The sequence below is a fragment of the Myodes glareolus genome, chromosome 23, assembly GCF_982192425.1.
Source record: "Myodes glareolus chromosome 23, mMyoGla1.1, whole genome shotgun sequence".
NCBI lineage: Eukaryota > Metazoa > Chordata > Mammalia > Rodentia > Cricetidae > Myodes > Myodes glareolus.
The window spans coordinates 58,471,756-58,490,976 of NC_142048.1; the positions used below are offsets into that span (position 1 = coordinate 58,471,756).

General features: G+C 48.4%; 1 protein-coding gene across 1 annotated transcript in view; it reads right to left on the minus strand.

Moving 5' to 3' along the window:
* The window catches only part of Myo16 (myosin XVI), a 473,090-nt gene extending 457,778 nt beyond the window's left edge, over positions 1–15,312 (minus strand). Inside the window, exon 1 of the mRNA XM_087900756.1 lies at positions 15,197–15,312. The gene's annotated coding sequence lies outside the window, so the exon portion shown is untranslated. The remainder of the gene's footprint in view (positions 1–15,196) is intronic.
* Between the last annotated feature and the right edge of the window lie 3,909 nt (positions 15,313–19,221).

Consider the following 19,221-nt stretch of genomic DNA (forward strand, 5'->3'; position numbering starts at 1 on the left):
GAAAATGTTGGTTAGTTTTTCAAATACCCAAGTTTTAGAAAAAAAAAAAAGAATGTTCCAAGGCATGCAAAGAAGTGGGGACTCAGGGCTCAAACAAGTGTGTAAGATTACTGTCCAGAAGCAATCCCACAGAACTAGGTATCTGCTAGCGACCTGACAAAGAACACAAGGTCTCATCGTAACACAATTCAGAGAACTTAACTAGAGCACAGACTGGAAGTCAAGGAATCATGGAAACACTACACTCAACAAGAAGAGAATGTCAACAAACAAGAATAAATTATAAGAAAACATAAAGTAGAATATAAAACCTTGATAAAATATCACTAGAGGGGTTCAGTGCAGATGAGTCAAGCAAGAAAAAAATCGATTAACTGATTCGATTTAAATTATTGAGTCAGAACAGCAAAAAACAAGCATCTTAAATGAAAGCAAAGAGCACATAGGGAACTTTATGATTTCAATGAATGTGACTTTATATGCATGGTGGGCATCCCAGAGTGTCCCGATGAGAAAAACATGAGAAGAGGCAGAGAAGACGGCTTCAAGAAATAACAGCCACAGGCAATCTAAATCTTAGGACCTGCTCATTCAGATAGACTCCAGCAGCATGATCGCAAGTGGTTCATACACTCACATCATGGTATTAAAAGTCAAAGACAAAGGCCGGGCAGCTGTGGCGCACACCCTTAATCCCAGAGTGTCCTGCACAAAGTGAGTTCCAGGTCAGCCAGTGCTGTGGCACAGAGAAACCAGTCTCGAAAAACCATAAAAAGAAAAGTCCAAGACAAATGGAAGGGTCTAGAAAGCAGGGGAGGAGAGGTGACCTGCCCCCCATACAGGAAATCTGTAAGATCTTCAGGCGATCTTAGCACAAACAGAAGAGGTCAGAGGAGAGTGGGACATGCATCCAAAACCCTGAGAGGAAAACGAAAGCCTGACCATCAACAGTCCACATGTGGCGAAACTGTCTTTCAGAAATGAAATGACGTCGTTCCTTGGTAGACAAACCTAGGGGAGTTTGTCACCACAAGTCAGTGTGGTGCTATTGAACGAAGTGGGCATTGAAATCACCTACTATTTGTGGGTTGACGCTCACCTGTGGGTTGAATGCAGTAGTCTATTGTTTTATGAAACTGGGTACCTCAGAGCGCGGTGTATGTTAGAAGATTGATGACTTCTTGGTTGGCTGTCCCTTTGACTAGAATGAAGTGTCCCTCTAAGTCACCTTGATTAGCTTCAGTTTGACAACTTTTTGTCAACTATTAGGATAATGATGCTGGTCTACTTGCTTCCTGGTACTGTTTGATTGGAGTTCTTTTGTCAATCACTATATCCTAAACCAGCGCCTAGCCTTTGAACTGTGTTTCTTACAGGCAACAGATAGGTAGATTTTGCTTCTTGGTCCCATCAGTCAGCCAGTGTCATTATTTTGTTACAATTTTGTGTAAATCATAATTTCACCATAGTATATGCAATTGTATTATTTAAAAAGAAATACTTCAAAATACTTATCAGCATGCAATACATACAATCAAAGATTTGGGTCCAGACATAAATAGGCCATCAATCATACTTCTTCCAAGGCTTGGGGAATATCAAGAAAAAGGGGTGGCAAGAATGTAAGAAGCAGAGGAGGGGCTAGGGAGGGTAATATGGACCCCCTGACTTCTGACTGTTACATGGATGTTGTACTCTTGAGCTCACAGCAGCTGTGGTTTGTGCACAAAACTGGTCCATCAACACGCTGCTTGGAAGGGGGAAGGCTCCTGGGATCCCACTCTTCCCTAAAATGCCATACTCAGTCAATGGCTGATGGAGGCAGAGAGACACAATTTTCCCAGTGGTGAAGCCATTGAAAAGTATTAAAAATCAGTGTGGGGAAGACATTCTATCCTCACAGACTGGAAGCCTCTATAACTATGTCCACACTGCCCGGCGTGGGGCCACACAGGCAGCACCGCAACCCCACTCAGAATACCAGATGCATTGCTCTTAGAGACAGGAAAAGGTGTTCTAGAGTTTATAAGGGATCTCAAAGGACCTCAAGCTCCTAAGATAGTTAGAAAGAAAAACGAAGCTACAACAATATAGACTTCACACATCCTGCTTTGATGACACATTAAAAACTATGGTCATAAAGCAGGAGACTGTGGCATAGATACAGACAAGGGGTCCGATGAGCAGACTAGGGAGCTCTGAGAAATGCTTGTATATGTTCCTAGTTAACTTAACACCAGCAATAATCTCAAATCCACAAAACTCTCCCAGAAATGCTTCAGACGTACGAGCCTTAGACACATATTCACCTAGATCCCTGATTTTAGTTCCCAGTGATCTGTAGCCTTAGCCTTGTCTAACCCCATCCTTAGAATATGTAATTCAGCCCACTTGTGTTGATTTACAGAGTTCTAGTTTTCATACTTGGAAGACTTACACATTGTTTGTGACCTTGTGACGCATAGTTGCATAATTTATGTTTCATGGGAATATACGTACCAGTTCCCAGTTTCTGGTTGTTTTCTGATAAAGCATAGACTAGAAGCCTGCCCTACCCAGTTTCTTGATATTTCTGGAATCCTGATCAGTCTCTGGAAATGGTCCTGGCTGAGATGTACCTCTCTTGGCTTTAACCTGAGGTTATTTTAAAGGAGGAGCATTACCATAGTGATCAAATGACAATATTACCATCGTGTTCAAAAGGCAACAATCACCTTCAACTGATCTCTTTATACTGTTGGGGCCAAGCACAGAGAAGCTGACCACTGGCTGGCGATCACAGCAAAGGAATCTGTGTTTTGTCTCTGGCCGCTTCCTGGCTAAATGTCACTTCACAGTGGCCCCTGGGGAGTGGACGGCATTTGCAGTTTTTCTTTTTTTTTTTTCTTTTTTTTTTTTTTCTTTTTTTTTTTTCTTTTTTTTTTTTCTTTTTTTTTTTTTTAGTAAATTTTATTAAATTATAAAAGTTTCCATTTCCATCCCCCCTCCCAACACCCTCCCACTCCCCCTACTCCCCCTCCTCCTCCCTCTTCGTCCCACAGGGCAGTCAGGGTTTCCTGCCCTGTGGGAAGTTCCAGTTCCTTCCCCCTCCCTCTAGGTGCCCCTCAATAGAAGAATGGTTAAAAAAGGTGTGGAACATATACACATTAGAGTTTTACTCAGCGGTAAAAAACAATGACATCTTGAATTTTGCATGCAAATGGATGGAAATAGAAAACGCTTTACTGAGTGAGGTAAGCCAGACCCAAAAAGAGGAACACGGTTTGCAGTTTTTCTTTTACTTTCTCCTGACAATATAGGTGACCACGAGGGGACAGCTTTGCTTTTGAGAGCCGCTCAGTCTACTCATGTCCTATCTGATTTTACAGTTTCTGCTAACGATTCTGTAATTATCTCTTCTAACATTACAAAACCCTCCACACAAACTGAGATGTAGTACCATTCCCCCTAATATTCTTATCGCATGCCCGTCACCAGTGAGTGCCTATTTATTAACTAGGTCCGAGCCCACTAAGCACACCTTTTCATTATTTTTATTTTACCATGATATCTTTTTAGAAGATAACTCAAACTTTGTAAATCCCTAGACTTCGGCAGAATGAATAAGCATTCAGAAAAACAAAAACACAAACAAGGTAGGGGTGGGGAGATATTAATAAATTCTCGTTCCATGGCAGCTTAGCAAACACTGAGGCCTGCAGGTCTGCAGATTGGTGGAAAGTCTTGGCTATTTTAATCCCATTCAATCCTGCATTTAGCCCCATGAAACATTTTGCCTTCCTGGCTGAACAGACAAGGCCTGGATAGTTTGTCCCAGGTTTCCAAGCACTCAGAGAGAAGTGGACCTCAAGCATTTTCCTATCCGAGCTTGCCTCCTCGTGGGTCACGTTACGCATTGATTCTTTCCTGTTTCGGGGACAGGATATCCCACACCGGGGCAAGCTCAGGAAGCATCCCTATGCAGGTGCCTGTGCCTTAGCGAACTGCCTCCTATTGGTGGCTTCTGCACAGAGCAAATGAACACTAGCTATGTCTCCCTACACTTGTGTTTTCTGAGCACTGGTCATGACTCTTTCTTTCTTAGGCTTTATTCCTTTCGTCTCATGCTGGTTTTTAGATCACTGAAGTGAATTTCTCTTATCTAAATAAAGAAGATAAAAGGAATATTAATAGGCATTTTGAACCAGGATTCAGGAGCTCAGAGGGCTAGCTATCTCTGCCCAGGGACGCCCAATCATACAACACTGAGCTGCTAATAACTGAGAATCTAAATGGAGAAGGAAATGAGTGGCCAATTGAGAACTTAGCATTCTAACAGGAGTTACGGAATATTTCAAATGTGTTCACTAAAGATACAGAGAGTTGCGTGCAAGAGACTTCAGCCTCCAGATTAATTTTAAAATGGGAACTAATTCCAATAATTAAAAAAGAAATTAAAACACTTTCAATGTGTTCTTTCTAGGAAAAGAATTACTTCAGAGCTGATTTGTGCATCATAACTTGATTTAGCACATTACAGTTTGATGTCATACATACCTCCAAGCATATATTTTTTAAAGACTTATTTTATCTATGTGTGTGTGGTTTATGTGTTTTTATATGCATGTGCAGCTGCCAGCAGAGACCAGAGGGCATCCAACCTTCTGTAGCTTGAGTTACGGGTGGTTGTGAGCCACCCGACTTGGGTGCTGGGACTTGAACTCTGGTTCTCTGGAGGAACAACAAGAGCTCTGAGCTAGTCAGCCATCCCTCCAACCCTTCAACTATGCATTCTAACAACACATGCTCTCAGTGCATTGTCAGCTAATTGACTGACCTGTATGGCATATAGTAATCTTGTGTATTATGTTGAACTATGGGTGGATAAATGAAGATACCTAAAATCTCAATGAATGGATATCATATCAAGTATTTGAACGTGGCATGGCTCCTATCTTTTTTCTTATAATTCAGTCAATATGAATTACTCTAAAAATATATTTCTTTAATTTCATTTATGTCTATGAGTATATGTGTGTATATGTTTATATTTATGCGTGTGTGTGTGTGTGTAACCACGGAGACCAAAAGAGGATGTTGGATCCCTGGAATGGAATTATAGACGATTGTGAGCTGCCCAACATGGGTACCAGAAACTGGACTTGGGTCCTCTGGAAGAGGAGCTATAGTTATTAACCACTGAGCCATCTCCCCAGCTCCACAACTGACTTTTTATATGTCTAGTTTGTCTTCGTCTTTCACTATCTGCCAACATCCAAGTGAACTACCGTAAATGTAAGCCTAAGATTTCACTGCTGCTATTGATTGAGGCTCAGACAACATTGAGGGAAAGGGAGAGACAGCAGGTGTTCCAGGTTTTCATTAGACCACAGAGCCAGGGCTGTGTTATCTTCCACTCTAATTCTAAAATGTAAGCACGGTAGATATGGTGGTCCAGGCCTGTAATCCCAGCCCTGGGGAGACTGAGACAGGGAGATCATGCCACAAGGTCCAGGCCGGCCTCTGCTAGAGAGTGAGTTGGTAGCCAGCCTGGGCTATAGAGTCTTGTATAAAAACAAAGAAATAAAATCTGGACAAGATGCCTACAACACAGGCTGCAGCCTAGGCTGTCCATCAACGGTCACAGACCATACATGTCCTGCTGCTGTCAGCAGCCTAGGCTGTCCATCAACAGTCACGGACCACACACGTCCTGCTGTCAGCAGCCTAGGCTGTCCATCAACAGTCACAGACCATACATGTCCTGCTGCTGTCAGAAGCCTAGGCTGTCCATCAACAGTCACAGACCATACATGTCCTGCTGCTGTCAGCAGCCTAGGCTGTCCATCAACGGTCACAGACCACACACGTCCTGCTGCTGTCAGCAGCCTAGGCTGTCCATCAACGGTCACAGACCACACACGTCCTGCTGTCAGCAGCCTAGGCTGTCCATCAGCGGTCACGGACCACACACGTCCTGCTGCTGTCAGCAGCCTAGGCTGTCCATCAGCGGTCACAGACCATACATGTCCTGCTGCTGTCAGAAGCCTAGGCTGTCCATCAACGGTCATAGACCATACATGTCCTGCTGCTGTCAGAAGCCCAGGCTGTCCATCAACGGTCACAGACCACACGTCCTGCTGCTGTCAGCAGCCTAGGCTGTCCATCAACGGTCACAGACCATACATGTCCTGCTGTTGTCAGCAGCCTAGGCTGTCCATCAACGGTCACAGACCACACACGTCCTGCTGCTGTCAGAAGCCCAGGCTGTCCATCAACGGTCACAGACCATACATGTCCTGCTGCTGTCAGCAGCCTAGGCTGTCCATCAGCGGTCACAGACCACACACGTCCTGCTGCTGTCAGAAGCCCAGGCTGTCCATCAACGGTCACGGACCACACACGTCCTGCTGCTGTCAGAAGCCCAGGCTGTCCATCAACGGTCACGGACCACACACGTCCTGCTGCTGTCAGCAGCCTAGGCTGTCCATCAGCGGTCACAGACCATACATGTCCTGCTGTTGTCAGCAGCCTAGGCTGTCCATCAACGGTCACAGACCACACACGTCCTGCTGTCAGCAGCCTAGGCTGTCCATCAACGGTCACAGACCACACACGTCCTGCTGCTGTCAGCAGCCTAGGCTGTCCATCAGCGGTCACAGACCACACACGTCCTGCTGCTGTCAGAAGCCCAGGCTGTCCATCAGCGGTCACAGACCACACACGTCCTGCTGCTGTCAGAAGCCTAGGCTGTCCATCAACGGTCACAGACCACACACGTCCTGCTGCTGTCAGAAGCCTAGGCTGTCCATCAACGGTCACAGACCACACACGTCCTGCTGTCAGCAGCCTAGGCTGTCCATCAACGGTCACAGACCACACACGTCCTGCTGCTGTCAGCAGCCCAGGCTGTCCATCAGCGGTCACAGACCACACACGTCCTGCTGTCAGCAGCCTAGGCTGTCCATCAGCGGTCACAGACCACACGTCCTGCTGTCAGCAGCCTAGGCTGTCCATCAGCGGTCACAGACCACACACGTCCTGCTGCTGTCAGCAGCCTAGGCTGTCCATCAGCGGTCACAGACCACACACGTCCTGCTGCTGTCAGCAGCCTAGGCTGTCCATCAGCGGTCACAGACCACACACGTCCTGCTGCTGTCAGAAGCCCAGGCTGTCCATCAGCGGTCACAGACCACACACGTCCTGCTGCTGTCAGAAGCCTAGGCTGTCCATCAACGGTCACAGACCACACACGTCCTGCTGCTGTCAGAAGCCTAGGCTGTCCATCAACGGTCACAGACCACACACGTCCTGCTGTCAGCAGCCTAGGCTGTCCATCAACGGTCACAGACCACACACGTCCTGCTGCTGTCAGCAGCCCAGGCTGTCCATCAGCGGTCACAGACCACACACGTCCTGCTGTCAGCAGCCTAGGCTGTCCATCAGCGGTCACAGACCACACGTCCTGCTGTCAGCAGCCTAGGCTGTCCATCAGCGGTCACAGACCACACACGTCCTGCTGCTGTCAGCAGCCTAGGCTGTCCATCAGCGGTCACAGACCACACACGTCCTGCTGCTGTCAGCAGCCTAGGCTGTCCATCAGCGGTCACAGACCACACACGTCCTGCTGCTGTCAGCAGCCTAGGCTGTCCATCAACGGTCACGGACCACACACGTCCTGCTGCTGTCAGCAGCCTAGGCTGTCCATCAACGGTCACAGACCACACACGTCCTGCTGCTGTCAGCAGCCTAGGCTGTCCATCAGCGGTCACAGACCACACACGTCCTGCTGCTGTCAGAAGCCCAGGCTGTCCATCAGCGGTCACAGACCACACACGTCCTGCTGCTGTCAGAAGCCTAGGCTGTCCATCAACGGTCACAGACCACACACGTCCTGCTGCTGTCAGAAGCCTAGGCTGTCCATCAACGTTCACAGACCACACACGTCCTGCTGCTGTCAGAAGCCTAGGTTGTCCATCAACGTTCACAGACCACACACGTCCTGCTGCTGTCAGCAGCCCAGGCTGTCCATCAGCGGTCACAGACCACACACGTCCTGCTGTCAGCAGCCCAGGCTGTCCATCAGCGGTCACAGACCACACGTCCTGCCGTCACATGCTGTTCCACCAGCTGGTTTTCAGTACGGCACGTTTTCTTTCCTGAGATAGAGTTTCTCTGTGTCACCCTGATTGTCCTGGAACTCACTCTGTAGACCAGGCTGCCCTTGAACTCACAGAGATCCGCCTGCCTCTGCCTCTTGAGTGCTGGGATTAAAGGCGTGCGCCAGCACTGCCCAGCCTGAATGACACTTCTAAGGAGGTTATTATCGTTACTCTTAAAAGCTGGTAAGAGCACAGGGTAAATAGGAGACTGTCACACAAGCATGGTGCTAAGACGAGCCAGCCATGTAACCTGAGTCCCTTGGGCTCTGGGTTCTACTTTTCTGGCCTGTAAAATGAGGTAGACTTCTGTGTGAAGCAGGGACTAGAGGAAGTCAGAAGCATGAGGAGGATCTGGGATGATGCAGAGAGGGTAGAGGCAAGCAGAAAGTTAGACGGGGCCCCATAGGTCAAGGCGATGGGACTGGACTATTATGGGATAGGCTTGCAACCTAAGGGGCCCCATAGGTCAAGGTGACGGGGCTGGACTATTCCGGGATAGGCTTGCAATCTAAGGGGCCCCATAGGTCAAGGCGACGGGGATGGACTATTATGGGATAGGCTTGCAACCTAAGGGGCCCCGTAGGTCAAGGTGACGGGGCTGGACTATTATGGGATAGGCTTGCAATCTAAGGGGCCCCATAGGTCAAGGTGATGGGGCTGGACTATTCCGGGATAGGCTTGCAATCTAAGGGGCCCCATAGGTCAAGGCGACGGGGCTGGACTATTCCGGGATAGGCTTGCAACCTAAGGGGCCCCGTAGGTCAAGACGATGGGGCTGGACTATTCCGGGATAGGCTTGCAATCTAAGGGGCCCCATAGGTCAAGGCGACGGGGCTGGACTATTCCGGGATAGGCTTGCAACCTAAGGGGCCCCGTAGGTCAAGACGATGGGACTGGACTATTATGGAATAGGCTTGCAACCTAAGGGGCCCCATAGGTCAAGGCGACGGGGCTGGACTATTCCGGGATAGGCTTGCAATCTAAGGGGCCCCATAGGTCAAGGCGACGGGGCTGGACTATTCCGGGATAGGCTTGCAACCTAAGGGGCCCCGTAGGTCAAGACGATGGGGCTGGACTATTCCGGGATAGGCTTGCAATCTAAGGGGCCCCATAGGTCAAGGCGACGGGGATGGACTATTCCGGGATAGGCTTGCAACCTAAGGGGCCCCGTAGGTCAAGGCGATGGGACTGGACTATTATGGAATAGGCTTGCAACCTAAGGGGCCCCATAGGTCAAGGCGACGGGGCTGGACTATTCCGGGATAGGCTTGCAACCTAAGGGGCCCCATAGGTCAAGGCGACGGGGCTGGACTATTATGGGATAGGCTTGCAACCTAAGGGGCCCCGTAGGTCAAGACAATGGGGCTGGACTATTTCGGGATAGGCTTGCAATCTGGAAGCCGCTTTCCTTTCATTAATACCCACACCTGTCGCCTCTACACAAGGACCCCGCCCAACCTAGGAAAGAAAGGGGGTGATGACCACAGAACAGAAAAAGAAGCACAGAAGCACAGCCTAGTAGCTCCAAGTTTATAGACCAGGATGTTCTCATACATGGAGGGTCGGGAGAGGAACGGATATGGTGCTGGCTGTTTCGAGAAGGTGTTTTTCAAGATGTGCGGAGCAGAGTTAAAGGATGTTCACAGCCAGTCTCCAAGAAAATGAGTACCAGTGGGGTCACCAAGGCTAAGGCCTCTGTGGAGAGCACGCCAGTCGCTGTATAAAGCAAAGGACGTGGCTTAAGAGGCGTAGAAGAGCTGAGAGGCGAAAGACAGGAGAGGTGTGGGTGAATGGTGCACACTTCATAGCTCAGAGGAGCCTGCGGTTTACTCGGTGGGCAACCAGAAATCGCTGCAGCCCTGCAGCAAGTGGTCTCATGGCCAAATTTGCATTTAAGACAAATCACTGTGGCAACTGTAAGTCTAACTCGGAGGGGAAGGTAGAACAGGAAGATGGATGAGGGTCTGGTTCCTGAGCCCTGGCAGGGACTGATGAAGCCTAGATAGGGGCAGCCAGGGAAGGTCAGAATAGGGAAAACTAATCTGAGCAATATTCATGAGATAAACGCTGGTGTCTCCATGACTGATGGGGAATAAAGTGGGGGAGGGAGAAAAGAGAACAGAGCCCACAAATGAGACAACCGTGGTCGCACAACAACGCAGCAACACAGAGCGAGAGAAAGCGGGGTCTGTTTTACGTACCAGGAATCAGGTGCTGTGCCCAGCAGCAGGGAAGGGTCCTGCAGGCAGACAGAGGTCGAAGACAAAACAGAGTCACTGACTGAAGGAGGGCAAGGAGGGCACAGACTCAGGCAGGCAGTGCTGGGGAGCAGGAGGGAAAGGAGGCAAGGAGGGGAGCAAGAATAGGGGGTGGCAAGAGGACAAAAGGGGGATCACAGAGCCAACCTGAGCCAAACAGGGAGGGAGGTGGGGGAGTAGGGAGTAGAGGGAGAGAGGCAGGGCTCAGAAAGGTAGATAGTGGCAGGGGGCTGAGTCTTGAACTATGTAGAACTTACAAGCACCAGGCCGGTTTGTTTCTAATAGTCAGCAAAATTATATATATGTCAGATAATGTGTGTGTGTGTGTGTGTGCGCACGCGCACGCGTGTGCAAGCATGTGTATGTGTGTGTGCATGTGTGTATGTGTGTGTGCGCGTATGTGTGTGTGCATGTGTATATGTGTATGTGTGTGTGTGTGTAATATTTTTAAATCCTGTGTGTATGTTATTATATATACCTAGCTAAATATAGAAACAAACTCTTAATTCTCAAAAAGAAAGAAAGAGAAGGGTAGAGGGGGAGGGAGGGAGGGAGGAAGGGAGGGAGAGAAGAAGGGAGGGAGGGAGGGAAAAAAGAAAGATCACAGGGACACAAAGAGAAGGATGAAGGAAGGGAGGGAAGGCACAAAGGAATCACAGCATTAACTTGCTACTGGAAAATAGCAGTGCCTTTGAAATTATTAATATTGTGTATAATTACTTTAGGCTGCAATTACATAATGCGAATCTAAAGATTCTCTGAATTATGCCCTGGTGTGTTGTCAGCTTTTCCTGGTTATCATAGTAACAAGAATCACCATCAAAGAAAATCCTTACAGCTTATGCTTAAGCAGGATAGAAAGCTGACTCCAGGCGGATGGACACAAGCTTAGATTCCTTGGACTCAGTGGTCTACAAAAGGTATCTCACAGAAAAATGACCCAGGGATATTTGTGTCTTATCATCAGAGTCTGAGTCTGCAGGTCTAGGGTGAGCTAGGGAAATCCCATCCTTCCCAGGTACCACGAGGGAAATCCCATCCTTCCCAGGTACCACGAGGGAAATCCCATCCTTCCCAGGTACCACGAGGGAAATCCCATCCTTCCCAGGTACCACGAGGGAAATCCTATCCTTCCCAGGTACCACGAGGGAAGTCCTTTCCTTTCCAGACATCATTAGGGAATCCAGACTCCACCTGAATTGTGTGTTCTGTTCTCTGCAGAATTAAGCTATTGCAAGCTTCAATCACTTACCATGTATAAATGTTCTCATCCCCACTCTGACCGCACCAGACAAGAAGCCACTTAGGGGACAAGAGGTTCACTTGGGCTCACAGTTTGAAGAAGCCCTATCGTGATGGAGAAGGCTCTACAGCAAGTGGCCTCTGGTTGCACACATAAGGAAGCACTGGGAAGAGAATGATTTCTAACCTTTCTGGCTTTACTCACTGCACCCAGCCCGTGTGATGTTACTGCCCACATGCACACTGGTCTTGGCCTGCAGTTAACTCTTCAAAATTGCCTTGCCAACACACAGCAATACCCTATGAGTGTCATAATCCGGTCAAGCCAACCATGAAGGCAAACTACTGTGAGTCTACTCCTTGTCGACATATCCAAGTGGGTCACTTTTAAGGCCGTCCCAGGACACTTCCAGGAAATGCTGCATAAGAGCTGATAGTATATTTCCTAACAACTATATGTTGTCTGAAAGACACTGTTTGGTTCATTCCTTTGAATACATATGTCCATGATATTGAGACACAAGTTGATTGGCCAATTAGTTCCTTCATTTTTAAAAAACATTGCTTTAATTCTTAGGAAGAAGTTTCCAGGGCAAGATGGGAGACCAGGAAGACAAAGAAACCTTGGAGACAGGACACACACAACAACAACAACAACACAGCCCATACCACTCAGTTATAGGAAGCCATGGGAGGGAAGCATATTGAAGAAGGAAACAGAGAAAGCCATGTGCATCTCACAACCCCGACAGAATGGCTCATTGTCCCTGGTTGGAGTCCACAAAGCGGGAGCGCATGGGATTCAGTGGTTGGTATCGGGAATCTGAAATTGATGACCACACATGGCCTGCCTCACAGGCATGAGAACTAGGAAGATCAAGGAAGATTTTAGAAAGGCAACTCAGGGAAGGCGGTGTCCCTGGGGTGAGCCCTTCAGCTCCTCTGGGGAAAACGGACAGTCCTGGTGCCTGTTACCTGGTATTTCTGGTGAAACGCTCTCGCTTTTATGACCTGGCATTTTTCCTCACTCACAACATCGAATTCTATGCTGGATTATGTCAGTACAGCTTTCTTGTCCCCTTGATGTTCACGTTAGCACAGTGGAAATCTTGAGGAAAACTGAGTTGCACCGTTTACAGACCAGAGTCTATTAAAAGGGAGTGGCCAGAAGAATGCCTGGGACAGAGGAGGCAAACGACCAATGTCCCATTCTACCTAACTCTATCCAGTTCCTGCCGGTTCTCCCCTCAGGACCGTGTCACCAAGCCCCTCCCACTCCCCACAACTCTAACACGCCGGGAGGACTTGGACAGTGGGACTCAGTAACTCTGCACACATCCAGCTGGTAATTAAAGACAATCACAAAACAAACAAACCGACAAAACCACCCAAGTCCTCTGAGGATTGGTGGCTTCTCCAGTGGAATAGGAGCCTGAGAAAATCCACGTCAGAGTTCCTTTTTATGTGCTGAATGTCACTGACCCCTGGGCCTCACGGAGAGTAACACCATTTTCGCCACTAGCCCAGGTCTGGTGCAATTCTTCCCCCCACACGTGTAGCTGATGGTTAGCATGCTCACTCCCTGCAGGCTATACATACACACATGCACAAACACAAGCATGCACGTCTGAGTCCCATGGGAATTCTGCGCATGGATGCAGCGGAATCCAGCCAATTTTCCTTCAGAGATGCTCAAATTTTTACGTAGCCTCCTTCAGGAACATTCATGGATTAAGGAAGGAAGGCCTGTGTCCTGCAGAGGGCTCCCATTCTGCAGACACTCTTTTATCTGTACAGTACAGAACGGCCCACAGATAACACTAATGACTCGGTGTAGCAGCCACTGGAGTATTGGTCTTAGAGCATCCCCAGGGAGAGATTGTCTTTACAGAAGAGAGTGCCAACACAAGGCGCTTCAGCCGTTTCGGTGTAAGTGTGCACAGAGTAAGTGTGCACAGTGTAAGTGTGCACAGAGTAAGTGTGCACAGAACATATCAGCTCTTTTTATTACGGCAGCCCCAGTTCTCTGGGGACTCAAATGAACTTAACGACTGCATTAGGCTCTCTAGATGACATTTTGATTAAAGTAATTATTCCTCTAGTAAACAAATATTACATTCCAGATGACTTTAATGGCATGCAATAGAGTCTGTATTAATTCTGGCTAGAAAGCAATGACATATACCCTGGCTGCCGCAAAGTCCACTAAATGTAAATCCTTTGGCTCACACAGGTCTCCACGTGCACTGGCCTCAGATTCACGCTAAGGTTAGCTGTCCATCACATGCATCCGTAACGTGAACAATTAAAACAGCTTTGACACGTTCAGAACACCTTCCCTAGAGAGGGGACAGACTGCCTCCAAAGCTTTTAAAGGTGCTGGGAGCAAACGTGAAGCAATCCTGGCAGCTGTAAGAAACTCTGTTCAGACAGGTCCACTGTGGCCATTCCTGAGCCTGGCTTTCGTTCCAAGATCTCCTGGGTGACTTTGCTGCCTCCTCTCGATTCTAAGCTAAATGCTTCAGGACAGGCATGACAAGGCTGCAAGAGCCTTGCACGCTACGGTAATACTGTGGGGCAACTGTCACTCTGGGTGAAACCAGAGACTTCCCAAGACTCTCAAAGAAAGCCCCACTAAAGTGGTTAAAGCTTCACACCACACACACACACACACACACACACCTGCACATGCACACACCTGCACACACCCCTGGTCTCTAACCCTTCCCTCTTGTGGGGCTCACTTGATCTGGTTCCTTGATGTTTTCTGTAGCGACTAATAGCCTCTTCAGGTGGCAAGTGCTTTAAGGCAAGATTTTTAATCACACTGACCCCAAATCCATCCTGAGCCATAAGTGCAGAAAAGGTACACATAGCTAGAGAACTCTCAGAAGATCCCGTGCTTCCTTTAGAAGGTATCCAAGGGACTAGTGAAAAAGGAGAGCTCCCACCAACCCAACTGCGTTAACCCAGCCAGGGAAGGCAGGCTTTGTGGCCCTGGGAGGCGAGCACTGCAAGTACTGACCTGCCCCTCACTTAGTCCTGGCCTCTAAAACAAAGGGCTGACATCAGGTCGAGGCCAGGGGTCAGAGGCACCAGTGAGAGAGGCACCAGCTGGCAAGCTCCTGCCTACATCTTTGTTCTCCCAAGTCTCTTTTCCATGCCCGAGGAAGAGGAGGAAGTGGCATCCCACCGCTCCCCCAGGAGCGGTCGCATAGGTGTCAGCTCCGCATCTCCCATAGCAACTAGCAGCTTCTTCCTACAAATTGCCAGTTTTGTCTCCTTCTGCGTAGATCCAGAGTTCGGAGAAGGATTCTGATCTTGGCCTTCTTTCCCATATCCCAAAGCTGGCAGGGTCTTTGCGATCCCGTGCTGGGAAGGTCCCAGAGAAACCGCTTCTCCACGCCCTAAACCCCCGCTCCTGTCCAGCGCTCACCAAGGCAACTGGGACAGGCGCTGGGGACCCTGCGAGGTTGGACTCCACACTCTGCAGGATCCCAGACCGAGGCTACTCCAAGTTCCCTCATGCGAGGGATCCCCCGCCGCCGCCCCTACCTGCTGGAGAACGGTCCTCTGAGCCCGGTGCCCGGCGATCCAGCGACGGTCCCGACAGGGCTCTGTTCCTGGGCGCCCAGCCACCACGCACAGACGGGTGGGGATGCGCTGAGGACCCGGACTCCACCCGCCTGCAGCTCGAAGCCCCCGCCCCTCTGGCCTCAGCCTAGTCCCAGCTTCTGGGTCCTGCGCCCCGCCCCCTCCCTTCTCAGTCCGCTGCTGGGCTCCGGTCCTTTTCAGTCCTCCTGGACCCTCTGGGTTTCCATGCAGCCACCGAGACCGTTGCCTCGTCCTGGCGCCCTCCCGCCTCCCCGCCGCGCCCCGCGTCCCTCCCTCTCTCTCACGCGCTCTCACGCGTTCACGGAGACCGCGCCTCCCAGGCTGGCTCTGCCACCCTCCCTTGGGTTCCTCCCGCCTCTCCTTCGCCTACGATGCAAGAAAGGGGCTTGTGCCTCAAACTTTTCCGCCCTGACTTCTCTAAGACCGCGGGAAGCAGATGGCACTAGGCACTGCACCGGGGCTCCCCTTGGACATCCCACCAGAACAAAAGCCACCCCGTCCTGGTGACTATGGCAGTTGTCCAGATGGAATGGGTGACCACTTTTAAAGCTACAGAGGCCAGCATAGTCTCAGTTGTTCGAGATCTTGCTGAAATGGGCTTCAAATTAAGAGCTCATGCACAGGATACTATGTAATGCATTCATTCACTAGAACAAAATTCAAGATGTGCCTGCAAGACTTGGTTCTCCATCAGCCCTGTAAAGTTTGCTTGCCAGTATTTTGCCAAAAGTGAAGAACGTCTGCTAATTCTGGCTCTGGCTGTGTGTGTGTGTGTGTGTGTGTGTGTGTGTGTGTGTGTGTGTGTGTGTGCGCGCGCGCGCGCGCGCGTGCACGCAGAAACCAGGAGGGTACCAACAGGCAAGTGAATAAATGTGTGTGTAACCAGCTTAATTCTTGGACACATGGGGATAAATTGTACAACACCAATCCACATGACAAAAAAGAAGTTGTAGATCTCTGGATTTCATGCAAATTTTACATTTTATACATAGGTGACAGACCCTTACATTTCAAAGGGAGTGTGTCAGCTCATTTGGAAGATAATCTGAGAATGTGGAGAGGGACTCAATTAAACTGTTGAATTATCATTAGAACTATGAGGTGAGGGGCAAGGGAGATGGTGTCTGTCTTTAAATGCTTGCCAAGCTTGAAGGCCTGAGTTCTACCTCCTGGAACCCAGCTGAGCAGCCAAGTGCAGTTTAAAAACCCCACAACTATGTGGCTTGCAGTCAACAGTTGCCAATATGGCAAGCCCAGTGAGAAACCTCATCTCCAAAACCAAAGTGGACAGGAGAGATACCCACCACAGTCCTCTGACCTCCACATCACCACACATGTTACCACACACACCATGCTCACACCACATACCCTCAAGAAACTAGGAGGGGGTGGGTGATGTGGAGAATTTTCTCCCCACATATAAAACCAGACAATTCTTGAGTGAGGTGTGGCTATTTAAAGATAGTTAGTGAAAATAACCCAACAACATTACCAAGCACAGTGTACCCCAGCAAGAATGGCTATAGATTACAATACAAACAGACACATCCCTACCCATTTCTTCTCCTGGCATCATCTGCACTTAGCAAGATGGAGATAAAAATGCTGTGTGAGAAACACCAGCCACTTCAATGAGACGTGGTGCAACCTTTGAAATCCTGCCTTCCCTTTGCGCTCTGAGATTCCTAGAGATGGAGAAACACACAGGAACTTGGTGCACTAAAAGTCAGGCTTGGTCACGGGCACCTACAGCTGGGCAGGCCAAAGCAAATGGTGACTAAAGTCTCATTCTATCCCTCGTCAGAGTGTGTGTTTCCTGTCATCGAACAGCACAGATTTCTAAATTACAGCTATGTGCTTAACATGCGTTTGAAACATATATCTAAATTTCTGTATTAGCAGTGAAGTCACGGGGTAATCTAAAAACGGAGCCACATAAACCATAGAAGCTGATCGCATGTGTTTGCATTTCAACCATTTCCCAACGCATTCCGTCTGCACTGCGAGTAGCCAGAGGCCTGGAACACACGGCTGCTCGCGATAAGGGTTTTAAAAATGATTGTACTGTCTAGGAGTATGGGCAATGTATTATTAAGAATGTCAATATTGGCTCGGCTCCCAAAGGTAATTTTCCTCTCTAAACTGAGATATAAAAGCTGGTGTGTAGTTGATCCCTGTGTTTACATACACACCTCCCATTCTGAAACGGCAATTATGTTGCTACCATCGAGGCATGTGTTATCTGGCTTTGGCAATCCTTCGAGACCAGTGGGGCTGCATCTAGTAGTAAAAGAAGATGGTTTCCAGTGGAAACCCTAAAGAATGTGACTAACAGGAAGTTCCCAAAGAAGGTTTTGCTATTTTTCGGGAGAGAAGGTATTTATTTCTTGGAAACTCTGTGAAGAATGCTCCACTTCCTTTTTCAGCACGTTTTTATTCTACTCTGCCCCATAAATTTCTTTCTCAAAGTAATTGGACACTGGACCACAGAAATGAAGTCATCTCTTGGACAGAAGCATTCATTCTCCATGAGAGATCACAAGGATTTTAACGTCCTTCCCACAATCACCCACTGAAGAGCAAAATGAAGGACTCTGACTTAAGATGGTGGAAACACACCCGTTTCCGTAGATACCCTGTTTAGACCTCCACTGCCAAGCCACTGTGGAATGAAGCTTCTCTTCTCCGAGTCCATTTTAAAACCATTGGCATGTACAGGCAACAGTTCTTCACGTAGCCCTCACCTCACACCTTCTAACAACCGCCAGTCTCCCGTCCATGTACAGATATAATCCTGGAGTTTATTCTCCTCCGTGGATCCACTTACACAAATCCACATTATCAATACACGGTGTAGACTTACTGTATCTTAGAGCACCTCAAGTCGGAGAGTGTAGCTTTCATTCGATCAGATGTTTCTGTCGCCTGTCCCCTGCGTTTGTTTGTAGCACATGTCAGAACAATTTGTTGAATAGTCACATAACTGAAGATATGGCCCAGACTATACAGAGTCTGTAATGCATAGGTTTGGTGACATTGTCAGTTCTACTCCTGGCCCCTGGGTGTTTGCACTGATGTTTCTCCAGACTGACTTAGACTGGTTTTTCTAGGATGCATTTTAGCTGTCACTGTAGTTTGCAGGGGTCTGTGTTGTCACACTTCTATACCTATGGGCTGCTGTTCGTCTACTAACACACACAGCCTGTCCCAGTGCTGAGCCAACTCCAGGAGCTTATTTGAAGGTTCCATGAGACCCGCTGCACAGATGCCCGTGCTTCTTTCTTTAAACTTGGATGCATTTAACATCTCCCCCTTGCCCTTCAGGGTCCTTGGCAACGGGAATGGATTCCCTGTCTGGTGCCCAATCTTTAGTCTGGCTCTTCACCCTCACTTAGCCTGGCTTCTGTTTGAGTGGATTCCTCTTCAAGGTGAAGCTTTCTCGGAAACAAACCCTGAAATCTGTCAGTTGCCTCTTTTAAGAAACCATTCCTGCTTCTTCCTTGTTGCTGTTGTTGGTTGGTAAAACACGCAGATTAAATTCCTAATGCTAAACCCATGTTGAATTCTGGAACAAATGGCACTCGGTCACGAGAAAATTCTTTTGAAATATTGGTTAATTCTAGTTGCTTAAACTTGGTTAGAAGTTACTTCATCCCTTTTTTGTGAGAGTTCTAATTTATGGTTTTGTCTTACTGTCATGCCTTTGTCTGGCTTTAATTTATTTTGCCTTCAGTGAATAAATGGGAAACTCCTGTGTCCTCTTTATTTTCCTGAAATAACTTTAATATAATGGGAACGACTTCCTAAATTGCCTGGTATGATAAAACTCACCAGCATGCCCATCTGGGTCTAAAATAAACTTGGAGATTAGAACTCCCCTTTAAAAGTCACAATGGTACACACAGAACTACTGTGTTATCTGTTTCCCTACGAGAGGTGGCTTATGTTCTTTAAGGAATTTGTGC